Source organism: Delphinus delphis, chromosome 14 (assembly GCF_949987515.2).
Source record: "Delphinus delphis chromosome 14, mDelDel1.2, whole genome shotgun sequence".
Taxonomy (NCBI): domain Eukaryota; kingdom Metazoa; phylum Chordata; class Mammalia; order Artiodactyla; family Delphinidae; genus Delphinus; species Delphinus delphis.
This window is the reverse complement of record NC_082696.1, coordinates 47,302,505-47,323,033: the sequence shown is the minus strand read 5'-3', so window position 1 is coordinate 47,323,033 and position 20,529 is coordinate 47,302,505. Positions and strand designations below refer to the sequence as shown.

The 20,529-nt window shown below is 45.0% G+C and overlaps 1 protein-coding gene across 3 annotated transcripts in view; it reads right to left on the bottom strand.

Moving 5' to 3' along the window:
- Positions 1-20,043, bottom strand: part of FYN (FYN proto-oncogene, Src family tyrosine kinase) — a 208,261-nt gene extending 188,218 nt beyond the window's left edge. For all 3 annotated transcript variants that reach the window (XM_060030071.1, XM_060030067.1, XM_060030065.1), the window contains exon 1: positions 19,605-20,043. The gene's annotated coding sequence lies outside the window, so the exon portion shown is untranslated. The remainder of the gene's footprint in view (positions 1-19,604) is intronic.
- Positions 20,044-20,529: the final 486 nt, after the last annotated feature.

The following is a 20,529-nucleotide window of genomic DNA, read 5'->3' as shown; positions in this document are numbered from 1 at the left end:
TGGTTTCTCTTTCTGTTAAATAGGAAGTTGATTTCTATCTGCCCACGACTTGGGGTTTATTTAAGAGCACAAAAGGGGTTTTTATTATCATATAACAAAAAATCCAAGTACATTCAGATGCACGAAGCAGGGTAACCCAATCTCTTATTTTTTTTTAAAAAAAAGCGTTTACACAAACGCTCACACCTGGGGCTTGATGTTTTGTAGAATTATTGGAAATGTATACTTCTACATGATAGCATCTAAAAAAACAAAAGAGGTAAATTGTAATAGTCTTAGAGGATGAGGGGTGAGTAAATGGAGTGAGTGGTGGGGTAAAAGCTTGCTTGGAATGGCTTTGATTTTTTTAACAAATGCTATGTGGAGACAGCCCTCTCGAGCAGCTCTTCCATCAAGGGCAGCAGGGATGTGAGGTGGCTGCCACAGGAGAACGCGAGGTGAAGATAACATATTTAAAAAATGGATGAAATTACAAATGTGTGTATGTTGATGGAATGAACATGTTAAAGCAAACAGACAAGCAAGCAAAAAAAAAAAAAATCCAAGTACTAACTAAAGGAACTGTGTCAGCAAAATACTAGACAGTGTTGGGTGCAGTAAAAATTTTATTAGTAAGAGTTAAAAAGCCAAGATCTAGTTACACAGGTTTTCCTAAACAAGAAGTCAGAAAAAAAAGAAAAAAATCTTTACTACAACACACACTGTCCCACATTTTACACTGTGCCATTTCTGTATTTGTCCTTTTTAGCCTACTTCTAGCAGAGTCTCTCTCTTTGCTAAAATACATTAGTTGCCATGGAAACGATGTCATAGTGCGTAAAACCATTTACTGTCCTTGGAAAGGCATTCGTGATAAAACTGAACGGCAGCATGTTTTAAAAAGAGATCCAACAGAAAGCAGTTGTGTAAGAACACAAGATCTCAAAATTGTGACTTCAAAGTATTCCTCCACCACCACTGTCACATGGCCCTGTTTCCCCCAAATCAACCAGAGAAGCACTTTTCCCTGTTACAGACACCAAGTATATGCAAAACAAAATCTCTGACCTAATGCTGGAGAAAACAATAGACTCACTAGAATTCACACTTGCCTCCTTGGGTGGAGGGAGGGGGCGGGAGGGGGATGGGAGACTGCAGAATCAGGATAGTTTGGAGGCATCATAACATCTCTGCTAGCGGGTATGATTTAGTCCTGTGCTACATTCTGCTGTCCAACTTTGTTATCAGAGGTAGAAATAATGTTCAGGACATAGAGATTGAGACTTGTATTCCTTATCCCCAAAGATTAGCAAGACACTCCCTCTTTTTTCCTTTCATCAACTCAAATCACATTCACTCCTTTGAGAAAATACATTGAGCATCTCTCACGTACCACACTGGGGAAGAAAACAGACAGGCGAGGTACATGGCACCAGGAAGCTTAAAATCTAGCGGGGCCAGCTGGGCGGGTGGGAGCTTAAGAGGCTTCCTGGGCCATGTGAAAAGCTCGACTTTATTCCAACTCAAGAGGACAGCACTGAGGGTTGTTACCCAGCAATGTGGTCTCAGTGGATTTTTAAAAGCTTGCTCAGCTGTGGGACTGGAGCCAACAGTAGAGGAGGGCAGAGCGGTAGTGTTATCAGAACAGCCTGGCCCAAAGAGGACAGTACAAAGCAGGCGGAGAAATGTGATCTCTAACTAGGGTGACCTTAGGCCATGGCTTGTCTGTGAAAGCGCTAGATTACACCCATTGTCCCAGCAGCCTGTCAGATGAAGCTTTTGTCCAGATGTTTCATTTTTTAAACCAAGGACTGTTATTAAGAGTTGCATTAAAATGCACCAAGACTGGCTTCAGCCATGGTCTTGCCTACCAGTGATGAGACAACTGCACAGCGAAGAGAATTTTCTTCCTTACGTGTGATTAAGTCTGAATGATAACCAATGACAATCCACCTCCTTTCCTGTCCTTTTCCAATCTTGGCTGCAGTAAATACCTCTCTTTCAAGGAAAACAGGCAGGATGCTCACCAATAAAATAAAGAGCAGTTGGACACGAGCAGCTGGGGCAGCTAACTCCTCCCATTCTCAATTGGTAGAGCCCCTGCCAGACACTGGATGTACTGACCAGTTGTGCTGACCCATACTGCAACCTGAGATGCACAAAACACTGGGCAGAAGGATCCATGGGAAACAGAAAATTACAGGTTAGGTGTATGTGAAACATTTGCAGGAAACAGACCTTTTCAAGAATGGTGTGAATGCTCTCATTACAGTGTTTTTGTCATTTATCTATTGTTACTCTATTTTACTTTGCAATATCCTCTTCAGCAGCAATGGACTGAAAAAGAAAAAATGCAAATTAAATGAAAAATTACTGAATTTTTGTTTGTTTAAGAAAGCTGACGATGTTAGCTGGCACAAAATGTTCATTGGTATTATTCACCATGGTAGCCTTAATGATATCATTCACTAGATAAGTCCAATCTGCTGAAGAAGCATCAGTAACTACTTCAAATGTTAACAGTTATTGTAACAAGACTGTGCCCAAGGATGACAATTCAACACAGGCAGCTATGGAAGGTTCACTGACATAGCACTCTAGGAAGCATGACTTTTCCTTTAGATCAAATGCTATTCTATGTTGATTCCGCTTATTTTTAAGTTCAGGTTTTTTTTGTGCACATAGGAAAAGTGAAGTGAGAGCTTTAATGTGTTGGTTTCATTAGCAGAAGAAAACACCACACAAATGATTCCAGTTGTATGTTCATATTAACAGGTGTTTTAAACAGAAGAATCAATTAATTTCAATTATGGTTTGATTTTTTTTTGCCCCATCTATTTCCTGGGATCACAATGAAGCTGGTGGAAGTTCATTCTGTCACAGATGGAACATTTCGTGCTAGTGTGACTGCTACTGTAATTTGTCAAAAGTTTAACACGAGATGAAATTATTTGTTTTTGCAGAATACAAATACAAATTTTGTGATGCTATAAATCATTGTCCTTACTAAATCAAGAAATCTATGGAGCAGAAAGTTATTTGACGTGGGAGTGGCATACGCACAATTCATAACTGCATTCAAACAAGTGGCTATATCCTACCAATTCAAAATAAACTATAAATGCAGAAATTGATAAATAGTTAGAAAAACTGGAACTCTGAAATTTTTGTGATAAAGTGCTTTGTGAATACAAAAAACACTTCAGCATGGTAGTACACGCCTTCTATTTGCCGCCTGTCATCATCAACTAGGTTTTAGAAATGTTTGAGAAATGACTCTCTAAGTCAAGCTAAGTGTGCCATGCTGGTATGTAGATGAATCCTGTAAAGTCTGGGTGTGTTCTGTTGCAAAACAGTTGGAAATCTTTGCTCAAAGTAGTGAATGAAGTGCCAAAGCACTTCAGCTTTTAAAAAGCATTTAACAAAGTGAAGTTACTGAAAACAAGGCTTGTGGAGAGGAAGATGTTAAAATTTATCCCAACAAAAGCAAAGGAAGCCACTAAACACATTAGACAATTCAGTGTCCAAGATTTAATTCTGAAACAGTATTACAGATATTTTGGAGTATCTCAACTTGTGGCAATGTTTTGATGATGTTCCTGGTTTTAACTGGATACATTTATATTCTGTACCACAATGGAGTGAAATTATGAACGATCTATGATTTTGTGTCACCTAAATGTGATAAAGCATTCAAAAGGACCACAGGGGGACTTATTTTCATGAGTTTTGCCTTATAAAATTATTTATTGAAGATAAGAATCCTGAATGGGGGTAAAAGAGTTGTGAAAATACTTGGGCTAAAATGTTCACACATTTCGGTGTGGAAAAAAAAGTTATTCTGAGAAAAGCCTCCATTTAGCAGAATTTGCTCTGAGCTTATGTGCATCTGTAGAAAGAGTTATTTTCTCAGTTAAAAATATTGTGATGTATACATAAATGTGAATTGAAGACAGTAATAGTTTCAAATATTAACTATAAAACACAACTTTGAAGGAAATTGCAGGCAACTCTATGAGAATTAAACACAATTCTTTATAAAATAACACTGACATGAGTATTAAAGACATATGGCTGAAAAACTGGCTCAAGTGAGTGAATATGTACCAAGAATAATTATCATCTTATGTTCTTTTTCTTGTTTAGATAACCAGTATAAAAAGATTTTTTTTGCTCTAATGTATAGGGACATGTTTTTAAGTTTTAGGAATTTTATTTTTGAGAAGATTGTGAATAAAACTATTTCATAGGTCAAAAATATTATGAAAATGATATCAGTTAATAAATCAGCGCTTTTTTTTAAGTTCTATAATTTAAATTATTTTAGTGACTCCTTTCAAAAAATGTTATGGTCCCCTATCCCTCGCTCTCTTGGCTCCCCCAAGAGATGAGAGAAAATATGAGATGTATTTATGTTTTGAGAAGATGTGTTCAAAGTGTCGCCGTAATTTTCTAGTAGGAAAATACAAAAAGCAGTATCCCAACAGGCAACTTTCCACCTGACTCCGCCCCACCAAACGTATGCTTTTTAAAGCAAAACGGAAGACTTCCCTTCCAAAATTACTAGGCATTTCAAGAAACAGCAGGTTTTAAAACATCCTCTTAAATGCAACATCATCCTCGTATGACTGTCGGAGACAAAATGTATTCAAAAAGAGCTAACTGGTTTTTTTCCCCCTCTCTCATTTGAGTGTTCTGGTAACTACTTATGAATTATACTTGGAAATGAATCCCTTCATAAACTCATGCTTTATTTAGTACATGAGGATTGAATAAAAATGAAGTGCTTCTCCCCTTACAGTCTGTCAGAGACTGTAATTTCTAGTATTCACCCTGATACCTTTAAAATATGGAACTAAAGGATCACACCCCGTAAGAATTACCTTCTAGTCTCCAGCATCCCAGTTAAGTTCATTAGAGAAAGGCCTGAAATGCTAATACTTTCCATTGACCTGAGACTCCATGGCAACCGAGGTCCTTCCTTCCAGGACACTGGGAGGAAGTGCCGCCAACTAAACAATGGGAAGCCCAAGTTCCCCACTGCACTTTGGAATATCTGGTGGACAACTCTGCTCCTTGAGAGGACAGATCTTCCCACTTCTTGCCCAAAATGAACCTAATACAGGTAGGCTAAGCCACAATTTACCCAAAGGAAAAAGCATATTATAGGAATACAAGTAAGCAAATTTGCCACCATCACCATCACCATCATCATCCTGTTAAAATACAGCTCAAATGCAACGTAGAAGGTTTGAAACGTATACTTCCTACTCAGCTGCATACATTTCTCCATAGTTGAATTCAACTTGATCATGACCACTGCATTTCTGCTGATGGTAGAAAAAACAATCTCGCTACTTCAAGATAACTTGCTCTTCAGATTTAAAATTTTCGTTGCTTCAGGGCAATTAGTCAAATTGAGCTCATCTCAGACTGCCTCTCAGGGCTGTGTTCCTTTTCAAAAGGGCTGTGTTCCTTTTCCTCTCCCTCCTTCCCCAAGGGGGAAGATTAGAGACCACCACATGATGGGGCGACGACCTGGTCCAGGCACTGCCCTCTAAGCCCTCACTGGCCTCCCTGGGATGTCTCATCCTTTTGTTTTGGGTGCTAGCCTGGTTCTGCTGATGTGATTGGTGGAAACCTGCAGCCAGTCTTCAGCCTGGCCCAGTTCATTCTGTGCCCTCTTCAACCTGACCCGGGGACTCTCCCGCCCAGCTCCCGCAGCACCTCCACATTTGTCCTAGGGGGCCTGCAGGATTGTTGGGATTTCTCTTACATCACATGTAAGCTTCAGGAAATGAGGGGAAGGCGTATCACCTCAGGGCTGTTTCTGCCTAAATATGCCCCAATGCAGGGTCCACTCCAATGTGGCGTCCTTCCAGATAACCAGATGGACGCGGGGCAGATTCTCCTCCGTCCACCTGGAGTGTGGCATCTCAGTGACCCATTCATTTTTTATCTCTAGCCTCCTCCAAATCTCTACAAACTCCATCCTCCAACCCAGGAAGGCACTTCCTCCTTTCTGCAGCCTCCCCATCCTGCGTGGCTGACTGTACAATATACGCCACGTCTTCTGAGATCTGGCTTCTCGGAATCCGCAAATCACTTTGCTTCTAACAAAGCCTGCCTCTCTTAAATGAAGGCCTGGGCTAACTCTGGTCTCCAAACATGCCTCAAGGTCCTGTTTTGGAAGTCAAAAGCTGAACAATGTCTTCTTTGTCTTAGGCCATACTCTGTCCTTCCCCCGAAGTAATGGAATCCTCTGCCTCAATGGGGGAGACTAACAGGGCAACTAAGAATTAGAAGGAAGGGAAAGTAAATTGAATACTAGTTCAAAGTATTATCCCCACTGAACCAGCTGGTCATAATGCAAGTTCTCAGAGGTCCCAGAACACTCATCCAGGATTTTTAAAAAGTGCAACATACTGACATGTCATTTTTCTAGAAGACACCATTTATACATAATTTGAACCAAGGGCAAAAAGGGAACTATGGCTTCCATTTTCTTGAATTCTTTATATAAGAATTATTGTCCTTGATCTCTATTCTACTGTTGAGTGGATCCATTCAACAGGAAGCCACCCTGTTCAGCATCATTTAGAACTCTCCACCTCCTGGGTTTCTTCTTCCCAGGGCCTTCTCGCCTTTGCCTCTCCTCCTCCGTATATGATGGGTGTGTTCACCCATCATATCCCTAAAAGCTCAGGCCCTTCCTTGCCTTATCCGTCATCCCAATTCCAGCTCACTCCCCTATCCAGCGTGAACCCTACTTTCAGCTAATTCAACTGATGCTTTATCTCTTAGAACATCTTCTTCATTTGACTATTCAAACCAACTCTCACCACGAAGTCAGATTTTCCATTCCAAAGTGACAAGTACTACCAAGCAAAGTCACAAAACTGGGCTAAAAGGACCCATTAAAAATACTTACAAATTCCAAAGGAGCCTCACTATTTCTCTGTAATACTTTTTATCCATCTATTAACACATTATCCTATATACTCCTGGTTGTTTGGGCTTTTTCTATATTCTCCAAGTCTCCCTCCCATCCCCAAATCTTCCAACCTCGGATGATGGCTCCGCCTCCAATTTTACTGAAAACTTTCAGGACACTCCACGTCTTTGAACTGCTTTTCACATAAAAATTTCACTGTCATCTTCACCTATCTTGAAGCGACAGTTTAAAATCACACATGTAAAGTACTGTGCCTACCCTTTAGTAGTCATTCAAACTTACGAATACCTTCCTCATCTGTTCTTTCTCCCTCCGAGTTACTGCTAATTTTTATCCTTTTGAGGGCTACAGTGGGTTGAATGGTAGCCCCCCAAAGTATGTCCATCTGGAGCTTGGGAATGTGACCTTATATGGAAAAAGGGTCTTTGCAGATGTAATTAAGGATTTTGAGATGAGATCATCTTGGATTAGGGTGGGACCTAAATCCAGTGACAAGTGTCCTTATAAGAGAAGGCCATGTAAAGACACACAGAGGATAATGTTGTGTGAAGATGAAGGCAGGAACTGTACTGATGGGTTTACAAGCCCAGGAAAAACAAGGGTTGCTGGAAAGAGGCAGGGAACAGAGTCTTCCTGAGCTGACACCTGAACATCAAGACTTCTGGCCTCCAGAACTGTGAGAGGAAATTGCCTGTTGTTTGAAGCCACCCAGTTCATAGTCATTTGTTACAGCACCCACAGGAAACTAATACAAGGGCTCCTTCTATACCTGACATGATCAGGTATCAGGTCGTGTCCCCCACCGACTCTTTGTTGATCCCCTTCCATCCATTACACCTCTCTCTCCAGCCTCACCAACATCACCCTCTTTAGTGGATCATTTCTGCATGTTCTAGCTCATCCAGGAGGCACCAAGAGCCCAGCTGAGTGTCCTGGTGGGGAGTACGAGCAAGACTCCTCCCACAGTGACAGTGCTGTACCTCAAATGCGTGGGCGCATTGTTGTGGCAGTGGAGGCTGGGATATTTCATCCCCTGGAGACAGAACCTCTGTCACAAGCCAGGGATGTGAGATCAGGGACGGCACTGGGGCTCCCCTTGAGCCCCCTAGACTGGGGACTCTCAACACTTTGCCACACTGGACTCTTCTCCGTATGGCATAGTTGGGCTGAGGTACAATCAGAGAATGTTTGGAGCTGCAGTTTTCCAAACGCCAATCCTCCTTGTTATACCCTTAGGTATAAACTAACCAGAACTTCCCAGGAGCTACTGACACCCACAGAGGCATGTGGCTCTGCTCAGGACACGGTAGTCCTTATAGGTTCTTCCCAGCCATACCTCACCAGCCTTCAGTGAGCAATCCTTGGCCCCTTAGAGAACTACCTCCAAGTCTCAGCAGTCTGAAGTCAAGAATCTGTTGAAATAATAACCATAAGACACAGGGAATTATATCGCACTTCTGTGAACAGAAGGGTGTGGTATGGCATATTACCTGTGCTTTGGCCCTAACCTGCTGACAGAATTAGAAGCTGGGATCATTGCATTTTCGACCAAGGAGGGGAAACATAAGGTGGAACCTAAAACATCATGTGCAACCAAACTCTGAATTCTATCCCATGACTCTGAGGATCCACCAATGCAGAGGACCTGATGTGTTATCCACAAGAGGAAAATGTACTCGAGATGCATCTCATGCCAGAAGTACTGAGAACACTTTTAAGACCTCCCAACTTGGAAGCTTAGAATCAAGATCTACAAGCATTTAATAAATCCACAGTTCAGTGCAGTGTTTCACGGCACAAAGCAAATTAAATGAGGTGCACTTTCAGCCTTCTAGAAGCTTGCTACTGAAAATGCACAGTATTGACACTGACGTACCAAAGTGACTGAACACGAACAAGTTGGATAAATACGCGAAGTGGTGATATTATACGCTGGCCAAGGGGAGAGTGCATCTTGTTAGTGGCACGTGATCTCCCACATTGAAGGTGGTGCTTGTGGCAGTGGGGAGGCGGGCGGGGAAAGCGCTGAAATCATAGACAGCGCGTGGGGAAGGAAGGAAAAAAGTTCACTACCGCTTTCCAAAGACCATAATGGCTTTTCAAGCAACAGTGAAGCATAAGGTCCACCCCTTCCCCCTCTCTGCTGTTAGCAGTTGGCCAATATCTACAGAAGGTGTTTTTAATGCTCTCCATCCCTCGGATACATTAAACCTGGCATCCAGGTGAGGATTAGGCAGGCAAAGCCATTCATGAGGAATCACAGAGAGCTTTCCACAGGGAGCTGAGAAGACTCTTAATGAGGGGCTGACAAACACTGCCTGTGTGCTGTTGTGTCTTCTGTTACAGAAATGACTCAAGTAGTCCCTCCCCGCAACCATGGAAAACATTTTATAAGGTTTATTGTCAATCACTCTGTGGAAGGATATACAGAGGCTGTGGTTGGGTTCTAGTGTTAAAACATTACTCTGTAGGACCTTAAGTCTCGGCTGAGGAGATTCTCCAGATATGCCAAATGAACAAAATGAATGCATGGAAAGGAAGGCACCCTCACAGCTACAGCTGGGTTCCATGTGGCTGAGGGACTCAGCTAAATGCTACTGTGAGAGGTCCAGCCATGGGTAGGTGCACAGTAGGTGAGCCTGCCTCCTTCCGTTTCCCCAGGCTCCACAGACCTTCAGGCACAACACCAGTGGTCCATTCTGCCACTTTTCCCTCTTCTATAATTCACTGTTGTATTTTTCCAGTTTCTTCCAGATTTTGAAACATTCTGCATTTCTCCCTGGTCTTGGACATCATTGTGCACTATCGGTAACTTTCTGTTGTTTTTGGTGAAAATCTTATTGATGAAAACCTGATGACTGAGGGCAAAAGAAGTAACTGTTGCCCCGACCACCTTAAATTTTTAACAAAAAGCTCAAGATTATGGATAAAAGATCTTTAAACACATACCATTCTCAGAAGACAATGGTGGTTCTGAAGACAGTATAGGACAGTCCCCGTACCTACATCACATGGGTCCATAGAGAGTGAATCTAGTGCCGTCAGAAACTACAGAAGCTCCATGTCCAAGGAGATGCCAGCCTAGCCTCACAGATGGGGAGGAAACCAGCTACATATTCCAGCACTCTGCCCCCAGGGCCTATCTAAATAAATACCTGCTGAGTATCTACACCATGAATGACAGTGTGCTACAAGCTACAGGGGGACAAAAAACCCCAACATTTTTGCACATATGAGGCCAATGGTCTGTTGAGAAGGCAGGACCCACATACACAGATTTCCAGGAGACCTGGCTTCTAGTCTAAACTAAGTGAGGAACTGCATGTATGACCTTGGGCAACTCACAAAAATTCTCTGCTCCTTGGATTCCTCATATCAGGATTTAACTAACAACACAAGGCATCATTTCTTAGGAGGCAACTGAGAGGCACACAGGTTCAATGCAAGAGAATGAGACGAGGGGAAGCTGCCCAGGGCTGGGATTCCAGCTGGGCCTTGAGAAATGGATAGGGTTCCCGGGGAAAGGAAGGGCTGGGGAGTCCAGGAAAGGAGAGCAAAGGCCAGAACACGTATTCCATACTAATGAGATACTATGTTGACATCTGGAGAATCAAGTGTTAGCGTGATGGTGAATGAGGTGAGCCAGGAATGCCTCAGAAAATGGAGATGGGGGAAGGCGTTGAATGCCAGGCTAAAGGATTTGGCCTTTCTCCCGTTCACTGGGTTGTTAGGGGACAAGGCAAAAGAACCAGTATTTACATCAGCCAGCACATGAGTTTTGACATGGATCAACCACCTCCTCAACTCAAGCTAGGAAGCGTAGGAGTGAAGCAACTGGAATCATTATTTGCAAACCACAGGAGAGCCTGAAGGACACAACGTATCACGAGAATATCGATCGGGCAAAGGCACACACAAAGTACAGCTACAGAACTGGCATTTTCAAGCAGGAGATGGTGATAAAAGGTACAGAATGACAGAGTGTGAGAGTTCATTAACAACTCAGCTCCTGTAACTGAAAATGATGAGGGGCTATTTGTATCTCTAGGAGGTCAGACAATAAAAAGGTGAGCCCCTCCAAACTCTGAGAGCAAACAAGAGAAACCTTTAACAGAAATCAGTGATTTTCAAATATCCTTGCGTGCATATGCCTAGCTACGGGAAGCGTATCACACAATTTCTGGAATACAGTTCAAATTGAAATAAAAGTCCAATTTTACAAGTGACAACATTTGCTATTGTTACTGCTTCCAAACAGATACTACAATGTGTGGAAATGAAGGAACTCGTTGGTGTTTATTTGCCTATTCAGTAGAATTTCAATTGGGCAGAATTTCACAGAAATACAGATTCAGTAACTTTTTCTGGGGATTAAAAGAAGAAAGGATTGGGAAAAGTGCCCTGGGCTTTGTTGCGGTAAAGGCAATCTGACTCATTTTTAATTTTCCATTAAAGCCCTACTTTTCAGTATAAAGCAGATGGAATCCTTATACAACTCCTTGAAAAGCTTACTATTTTTGGGTACCTCCAAGATGGAAGCTCTGAAGAAAATGAAAGTGTTTGAATTCATCAGATGAGATCCCACCAGCACATTCAAAAGGAGCAGGTACTTAGAAATCTTAAAAAGACAAGGTAAGAGGTCTTTCTGTGACGGATTTCTGACCCCAGCCTCCCCCGGGCTTAGTTCCCTCTGGCTCTGGCTGATGGGTGGTTTTTTGCCACTTCAACAGCCAGCTCTCCCCACTGTGGCTGAGTCACTGTGCTTCTTCATTCCTCGTCTTTCAGAAGCTGCCTCCCCGATGGCTCCATCCTCAGGGCCATTCTCATATACAGGAAAGATGTCAGTGTTCAACCCTGGCCACCCCATACCTCCTGAGTCAGAACTGGGCCTGGGACTATGCATTCATTCTCTAAGACCCTCAGAGGACAGTCATGTAACCACGGCCCCAAAGCTCTTTCCGTATCATGAGATAAGGCCTGGTTAGACATATCCTGTTTGTCTTTCTGCCAGAGTGGATGGTAGAAACAAGAGGGTGATCTTTACTGTGTGTGGACTGTGAGGTACTGGGCTGGGAGGCGGAGGGCACCGCCTCTAGCCTGCGGTTTATAATCTTGTTTGAGAGTTGGAACAAATTTAGTGTTAAGAGCATTGATTCTGGAGCCAGACTGTCTGGGTTCAGACCCCAGCTCTGCTTACTAGTTGTGTGACCCTGACCAAATCACTTCACGTCTAGGCCTCAGTTTCCCCATCTATCAAATGGGAATAATAACGACAGTACCTCATGGAATACTGCTGGGTGTTCAGCTGGCAAATCAACCACGAATAAGACACAGCCCCTGACTTGAAAGAGCTCCCAAGTCAGGGAAAAAGACCAGTGTCTTCCCACTGTCCGACCCAGCTGACTCCACTCTGCTTTAGAAGTCAGGCTGTGATGAGGGTGATGATGAGGCAGTAACCAAGTGCCATGGGAGCCCAGAGACAGGACCAAAGGGGGGCTTCCCAGAAGGTAAGTCTTGAGTGGAGCCACAGAAGGAGTGGGGCTTCCCTGGGGTCAAAGGCGCCTTTGTATCCCCCAAAACCTAACACAGAAGTAACTGCAATGCAAAGGCAAGGAGGCTTGAGAGTACGCAGGGAACGAAGAACCACAGCTTTGGAGCAAAAGCAGGTGCAAGTTTGGGAACCAGACACACCTGGCTTCACTAGTAATTAGCCGTGTGACAATGGGCAAGTTACTTTACCTTTCTGAGCCTCGATCTTCCCATTTGACCCTGCCTCATCGAGTTGTTATAACTAAGTAAATTACGGTATGTAAAGCACTTAAGGCCTCTGGGATTCAATAACAAAGGTAGGTATGATTATTTTTCTGGTATATTTAGGGAGAGGTGAGTGGCTGTGGGGTGCTAAGTGCTTTTTTACACTATCACAGAGGGCAATACAGGTCAGAAATAAGTAGTCCTCAGGAAAGGCCTTCTGAATTCAAATCAGCAATGGGCTAAGACTTTCCCACACCTTATTTTTTTTCTCCCCCAAACACAGTTAATGGGTGCTCAGTACTCATTTGCTCAAACCAACGGGTGCTGCCTAAGGTCACGGGTGGACAGAGGCACAACAGGTGATGATCTCTGCATCCAAAGAAGACCCAGCAACAGGACTCCAGTCTGCTTCACAGCCTGAGCAAGACACGACGCAGGTCATTCTGGAAGCAGGCTGAGACGAGAGGGAAAACGCTCTCATTCAAACGAGAGCTCTCCAACTCAGGGCCTTACAAACGTTGTTAAACTTTCATGAGTCAGTTAGCATTATCTTTTCTTCCCACGTTTTTATTAGACCATAAATCCAGTTCAATTTATATCCTTCCAGGATTACTGTGTTCTAATCAAGTCCAGAGCGCCACTTACTCCGAAGTTGTCTGAACTACATGTCACCCACGTCCATTTGGATAATACCGTTCAGGCTTCTCATGTGTTTTAGTAGCCAAAAATTAGATTTGCTCAACTAGAAACACAGAAAAAAATTACTTTCCTCTAAATAACCCAAATCACCTTTTTTTCATAGGAACCAAGTGCATGAAACTCGTAACTCACGGGGCTTTTTCCTATTCTGTGGTTTATTCTACCTTCAGAAAGTCACGATGACATTCTGAAGTCAAACTCAAGGGATGCACATTGAAAATAGGTTAAAACTCTGGTTATCTGACTAAAACAAAGATATCCTTTTATAGGGCTAACTTCAAAGTACTTTTATGTTTTCTATTGAAGAATAAAAAAGGTTCTGCATTTCTTAAGAAGACTTGCTAAAAATGCTATTTTCCATATTATTTCAACTAATTTCCTATGTTTTCCAATAATTCTTGATTCAGAACTGACAATCACCCACATCTCTTTCTAAAATATTCAAAATGTCCTTTTCTGCACAGAATACATTTTTTTTTTTTCGCGGTACGCGGGCCTCTCACCGCTGTGGCCTCTCCCGTTGCGGAGCACAGGCTCCGGACGCGCAGGCTCAGCGGCCATGGCTCACGGGCCCAGCCACTCCACGGCATGCGGGATCCTCCCGGACCAGGGCACGAACCCGCGTCCCCTGCATCGGCAGGCGGACTCTCAACCACTGCGCCACCAGGGAAGCCCCAGAATACATTTTTACCCTCCCTTCCCTAAGGGATATATGTGTCAGATGTACACATGTTACGTGTATATGTATGTATCTACATATATACACACATGAACCACAGCAGCAAACACACAGCTTTTCTATGTGTGGGGTACTATTCTGAGCACTTTACATGTATTAATTATGGACTCCGCACAGCAAACCTTTGAGGTAGGAACTATAACTCCATTATAAAGGTGAAGAAAGGGAGGCACAGAGAGCTTAGGTAACTGGGTCCAGCTCACACAGCTGGAAGGGGTCAGACCAGGACCACACCCCGAGTCCATGCTCCTGACCACAGCCCACACCTGGGCTGAAAGGGTTGAAACCTGGCTTTAAGTGGTGACTGCCACCTTGGCACTTAGCCACTCGGGGCCTCATTTTTCCTCATAAGTAAAATGGATGTGCTGGACTACATGATCTCTAAGTCCCTTACTATTCAACTGCCTACAAGATACTTTGACTGGAAAGTCCAAAGTGTCCGTGATAAAGTCATCATTTAAACACCCACTCCCTGCTGCTTTTACTGCATTGCTTGTCTGCATGTCTTTCTCCACCTACTTCCCAAGGACCCCCCTCTGCCTCTCCCCTCACACAATATGCTATCTCACCCTCTCTTATTCTGTCTCTTTGGCTCCATCCCCACTTCCGTGCAGCACCTCATCTATGGCTCATCTGAGTTTCCACAACTACCTTCCCTGCATCTGTCTTGACCACCTCTGGCCATCAGCCCACAGTGTGGCCAGATGGATCTTTACAAAACAAATCAGACCAAAGTGGCACCTCTACTTACAACTCTTAAATGGCATTCCTGACATTTAAGTACTCTTCTACCAGCCCCATCTTCTCCCTCTGTCCATCTCTCTACCACCCTCACCCACCCTGAACGACTTGCAGTTTCCTAAAAAGTCTGTGCACCTGCTTTCTGGGCTGCTCCTTCTGGGGCTTTCCCACAACACTCAGCGGGCCAATTCCTCCTCTGGCCTTCTCTGTCTCGCCACCCCATTTTCCCACCTCTCTGTGGAGTTCATGCTCTCTTGCGGACCCCTAGAATCACAGCAGTTATCACAGTGGTCAGAGACTTCCTCGTGCAGTTCCTTGGGCCAGGATTATAACTCTTTGTCTCTGAAGCATCTAGTTCAATGTCTGGCAAGTGGTAGATACAATGAATGAATGTTGCTGGATGAGTAAATATGTAGGACGATTCACAAATTCTTACAGACCTATCTGTGGGACACACAGGGACCCAGCTGAAAATAAAGAATCACACAGAGTAAAAGTATTTCCAGTATCAACATGCTTTGCTTTCCCATTTTTTAATTTATGTTTTTTATTTCCTAGGTGAGCAATAAATGAGGGTCTAAAATGGAAAGCATGGTGGTAGAAATGGACATTTTATTTTTTATTTAAACATAGTTATATTTCCCAACAACCAAAAGTATCAATTGCCAAAGCATTTACGCCACCCCCCTTTATGGCATGTAACACATTTTAATCAATATCATCATTATATCCATAGGTAGTATTTTGCATATTGCCTCATGGCTAAGAGCAAGGGCTTTGAAACCAAACTAACTGGGCCTGAATCCTGACTCTACCACTTACTAGCCATGTATGATCTTGAGTTAGTTATTTAACCTCCCTTGCTTCAAATGCTCATCTGTAAAATGGGGATTATAAGTGAAACTACTTCATATCATTATTGTTTTTAATTGAAGTATAGTTGATTTACAATTTATATTAGTTTCAGGTGTTCATACCATTATTGCTAAGATTAGAGCTTAAACAGTGCTTGACACATAGTAAATACTCAATAAAAGTAGTTATTATGTATTATTTTTATCTCCTCTAGCAGACTAAGCTGAACAGAGAGAACACAGCAGAAGTATTCATTTTCATAATCCTATCTCCCAGTGTCTTGCACACAATAACATACTGGCCAATGTTTGCAGAACAGATGAATGTAATAAACTGTTTATAGCAAAAACATGTGCATAACTAAGTATGATGACTAGTACAGACAGAATTGCTCCTGGGAAGGCCTGTGGAGAACACGGATTATCCAGAACACTAGCAGTTCACCCCGCTCCTGGAGGTCTGGGAGCTCACTTTACTCCACGGAAGATGCAGGGCTCACAGTCACCAACTCAGGGTATCTGCGGGATGGAGGGGACCCAGGGGGGACTGAAGAGCTGGGCAGATGAGGCTCCCTTCCCATGAACATGGCCTGGGGCAAGAAATTTCTCCTCTGGAGTCTGTTTAATTTCCTCTTCCAATTAGAGAAGGTATGACTGTGATTTCTAAAGACCCGCTTAGCCACTTGGGGAGTCTATAAAATCAGCAGATAAAAATCTTGGCCAACAAAGGTGCTACTGGAGAGCCACGTCAAAGTCAGCACAGGAGCCATCAGATCACTGTATTACAGGAAATTACTGGGTGGGAACTGGCCACTAGAACCGACAAAAAGCAAGGTTTTGGGAAACAGGTTTAAAATGAGAAGGTCAGAACTTATAAAATCAAAGATACAAGACAATGATGGGTACAGGCTCTAGGTTACCATTTAATTCTCATCAGCCTACAAACTCCTTGAGGGCAACGACTGTGCCTTGTTGAGAGGCAGTATATGGCAAAGCTGCTGGCCCAAAATACATTTCTTCTTGAACTTTTTTCTGGTCACATGGCTTAACTATATTTCCCAGGCTCCCTTGCAGTTAAATGTGGCCATATAACTAGCCCTCAAGTAAAGTATGTAAGTAGAAGTGATGGGTGTCATTTCCAGGCCTAGGCATTTAAAAAGTCGGTACATCCCCTCTATTCCCTCTTTTGTCCTTCTGCCAGCTGAAAGCAGGTTACAATGGAGTGCTATGGGATGGGAGAACTTGGGGTCCAGAATCACTGCATGGAAGAAAGCCACCCACTGATCAGAAATACCCATTTTGAATTATTACATGAGGAATAATAAACGTCTATTGCTTTTGAGGCATTATATTTTTGCAGGCCTATTTGTTACAGCTGTTAACAGTAGCCTAATTAATCCAGGTGCTTAGCACATACCAAAGACCTAGCTAACGCTTGTTGAAACAAGATAAATAAGACCAGGTTCCTTCTTCCAATGTGTTGCTCAGACTAATGCTGGAAATAGACATGTGCCAGCTGCTGAGGTATGAAAACAAAATTGGACGCATGGTGATTTGTTTGAAGGTGAAAAGATGGAGAAAGCATCCCAGAGTAGAAGACTTTTCAGCTAGGCTCTAGGTTTAACGGGACCCAAGCAAATCAGGTGGGGTTGGAGATTCCAGACCCAGGAGAAAGCATAGAATAAAACTGCAGAAAGCAGAGTATGCGTTTGTTCACATTCAAACTCATCATTCTCTTGAACTCGGTCAACAGAGCGCAAGTTTATTGTGCACTGACTTTCTTTCCTGGGTCTGGCATCAAACAAACAAACCATTGTTTTTTGTTTTTTTTTACAGTACGCTCATTAATCCTTTTGCTTTTTTTTAATATAAAAAGTTCCAAGATGGATGTCCTTAGAAAGTGCAGAAGTAAATGTTTAATGAACCATAACAACTCTTTTCTAATAAAATTCTTGAAGAACATGAGACAGTTCTATTACTTATAATAGTCAAAGAGCCATGCTCTTAGGAATCAATGGGTTCAACCTAAGTTTTGACATTATTGATTAAGGATGTAATAGTCACTGGCTTACAAAATGGAACATTAAGCCCCCAGATTTACATTTATATTTCCTCTTTAAGAGGAACATCAGTAGATGGTTTAAGAGATCAGTCAAAAGATTCTCTACATCCTTCGATCATAGCTAAGTGCCTCCAAAACCTGAGATAGTTACCAAAACCACTTCCTCCAAAAATCTGTGAGTCCCTTCATCTGAAAGCACAGTACCCATGGGGCAGGGACTCGGGAGAAAGAGCACAAAGGGTGGAAAGTATTACAGTCAACTTGGTGGTGAGAGGAAGGATGTGGGCGTCTGAAGGCTACCCTGAAGCAGGGAAGAGACACAGTCTCCAGTGGTCTTCCAAATACCAATTTAGTGCTGTGTTAGCAATGTCCCCAGGAGCTTGTTTAAATATAAGGGTAAAACAATTACTAGGCAGACAAGACTTCATTTCAAAAGACTTCAGTACTCCTTAGACTTGAGAGAAGAAGCAAGTTAGGCTGCCTCACTCCTAGCAAACATCAATTTAACTCTCTTTCAGAAACAAAAGTCTTCTTCCCCCATACCAATTTATCCTACCCCCTACGATGAGAGGGGGTTGAAACTGGGTGGGGGAGGGTGCTACCTTGAAAGTAAAGCAACTCTTCAGACAGCTGAAATCATTTCCCCCTTAAATCTAAGAAATACTGCAGCTGCCAGTCAATACTACCGGTCCATGAATACAGCAAAATGCCAGCACCTGCCACCCTGCATCTGGGGCCTTTTATTTTTTGGTAAATGTGGCAGGAAAGACTCTCAGAGAGAAGATCAACTGCTTTATCTGAGAAAAAGGGAAGCCCCAGGGAAGAGAAACAAGAAGCATCGCGCCCATCCTTGGGTACTTTGTGCATCTCCTCTCTGTGCACTGAAAGGGCTCTTTGTGTCACACACACACACACACACACACACACACACACACACACACAGCCGGCGAGTCTGTGTGATTTATTGGGGGGAGGAGGGGCAAGAAGGGTGATTTTATTATCCCTCTTCTCACTCAGTCCCAGCAAATCTCTGCCTGGGCCCAAGCTCGGTGGCCTCTTTCTGGCTCAGTCCCCTCCGCCTGTGGGCGCAGATAAGAGAGGGGAGGCGACCAAACAAAAACAGTCATCGATCTAAGGAAGTCGAGAGGAAATCCAGCGAGCAGGGAAGGGAGGAGAAAGGAGCCTAAGGGAGCAGGAGGAATGTGGGGGTCAGAGGAAGAGGAGCTACGGCTCCAGCACGGGGGACTGGGGACGGGTGGGTGGTGGCACAGGAAGAGTGGAGGGGAGGATGGGGGAAGTGCAAGGGACGTGCCAGAAATAGGCAGGAGGATGCGATGGGGAAGGCGACGGCCGCAAGAGGAGGAGGCCGAGAGGTGGAGGAGTGGGGCAGGGGTGGAGTGGGGTGGGGAGGGAAGCAGCACTGGGCTTCAATTATTAAGTGATTACATCATCCCTGACATTAAAACAACACACACAGCCCGGGTCCCCGCGGGGGGCCCCGAAAAGAGGGCGGGGGTGGAGTCTGGGCCAGCCTAGCCCCGAAGCCAATTCCTATTCACAGCCGGCGCCCGCGAGGAAATGCACCCCCCATGCCTGAGCTACCTCGGGGCCGCACCCCGCAGAGGTGTCCTCCAGCGCGACCACAGGAAGACTCCGAGCGGGACCAACTCCCCGGCAGCCCAGCGGGGCGCCCGGGAGACGGCGGTGGCCCAGAGACTGCAGCGCTGGGCCCCGCGGCGGGGGCGGCGCTGCGCGGGGGCGCCGGCGGCCGGCGTCTCCGCAGCATCCCCGCAGCCCCGCGGCGCATCCCCGTCCGCTTACCTGCGCTGCGCTCAGGCTCCGGAGCCCATTCACATGGTCCTCTCCCCGCCCTCCTCCGGCGCGGCCGAAGCGGCTCCGGTGGTTCCTCGGCGGGCCCGGGAGCCGGTGGGCCTTCTGAGAGTGCCCAGGGGGCGGCGCCGGGTGTCCCCGGCCCGGCGGCCGGATCCCTCCCAGGCGCGGGCGGCGGCTTTGTGTGAGCCTGGGAAGCCCTCGGTGCTCGGCTTGAAGCGCCGCGCGCCCGGACGGCGGTGGACGCGCGGCTCCGAGTGCAGCCTCTCCTCTGCTCCCGCGGCCGGTCGGCGGTCGGGTCTCGACTGCCTTCGGCTCGCGGCGACCCCTCCTCCTCTCCCGCGGCAGCCCCCTCCCCGCCGGGTCCGCTCCTGACAGATGGCGCAACTGCAACTACGCGCAGCCGCTACCGCGGCTGCTCGCAGCTACTCGCGTTGATGCTCCAGCCCCTCCAGCCCCAGCGGGGAGCGAGGAGGGGGCGGGCCGCACCGCGAGAGTGGCAGGCTTCGCTGCCCTATCAACGGGCCCCTCGGGCGTTTGGGGGCGGGGGCGGGGTGGCGATGGGTGGGGCCACCGAGTGGGTGGAGCGCTTCTGTAACGTCGGGCATCCTGGCTTGCTTGCCGTGTAAGGTGTGAGGGGAATGCGAGATTGCAGGAGTTGTGTGTGTGTGTTTTTAAGGTTTATGTGGACTTGGGATAGTGGGTTAGGGTGAGGAAAGAAGAGGGTGTGAGCTGCAGTTTCTGCTTTGCGGAAGATTGCAGCCGCCACTGCAGAAAGGCATCTGCCATTCCCTCAAAACCATGGGAACCTGCCTCGAGAAAGGGCTATCTTGCCTTTCTAGTGTCTTTTCATTTGAAGGTGGGAGAATAAACTGGAAAAGTGTTAGGGTGATGAAATTGTTTTCTCCGGTCAAAC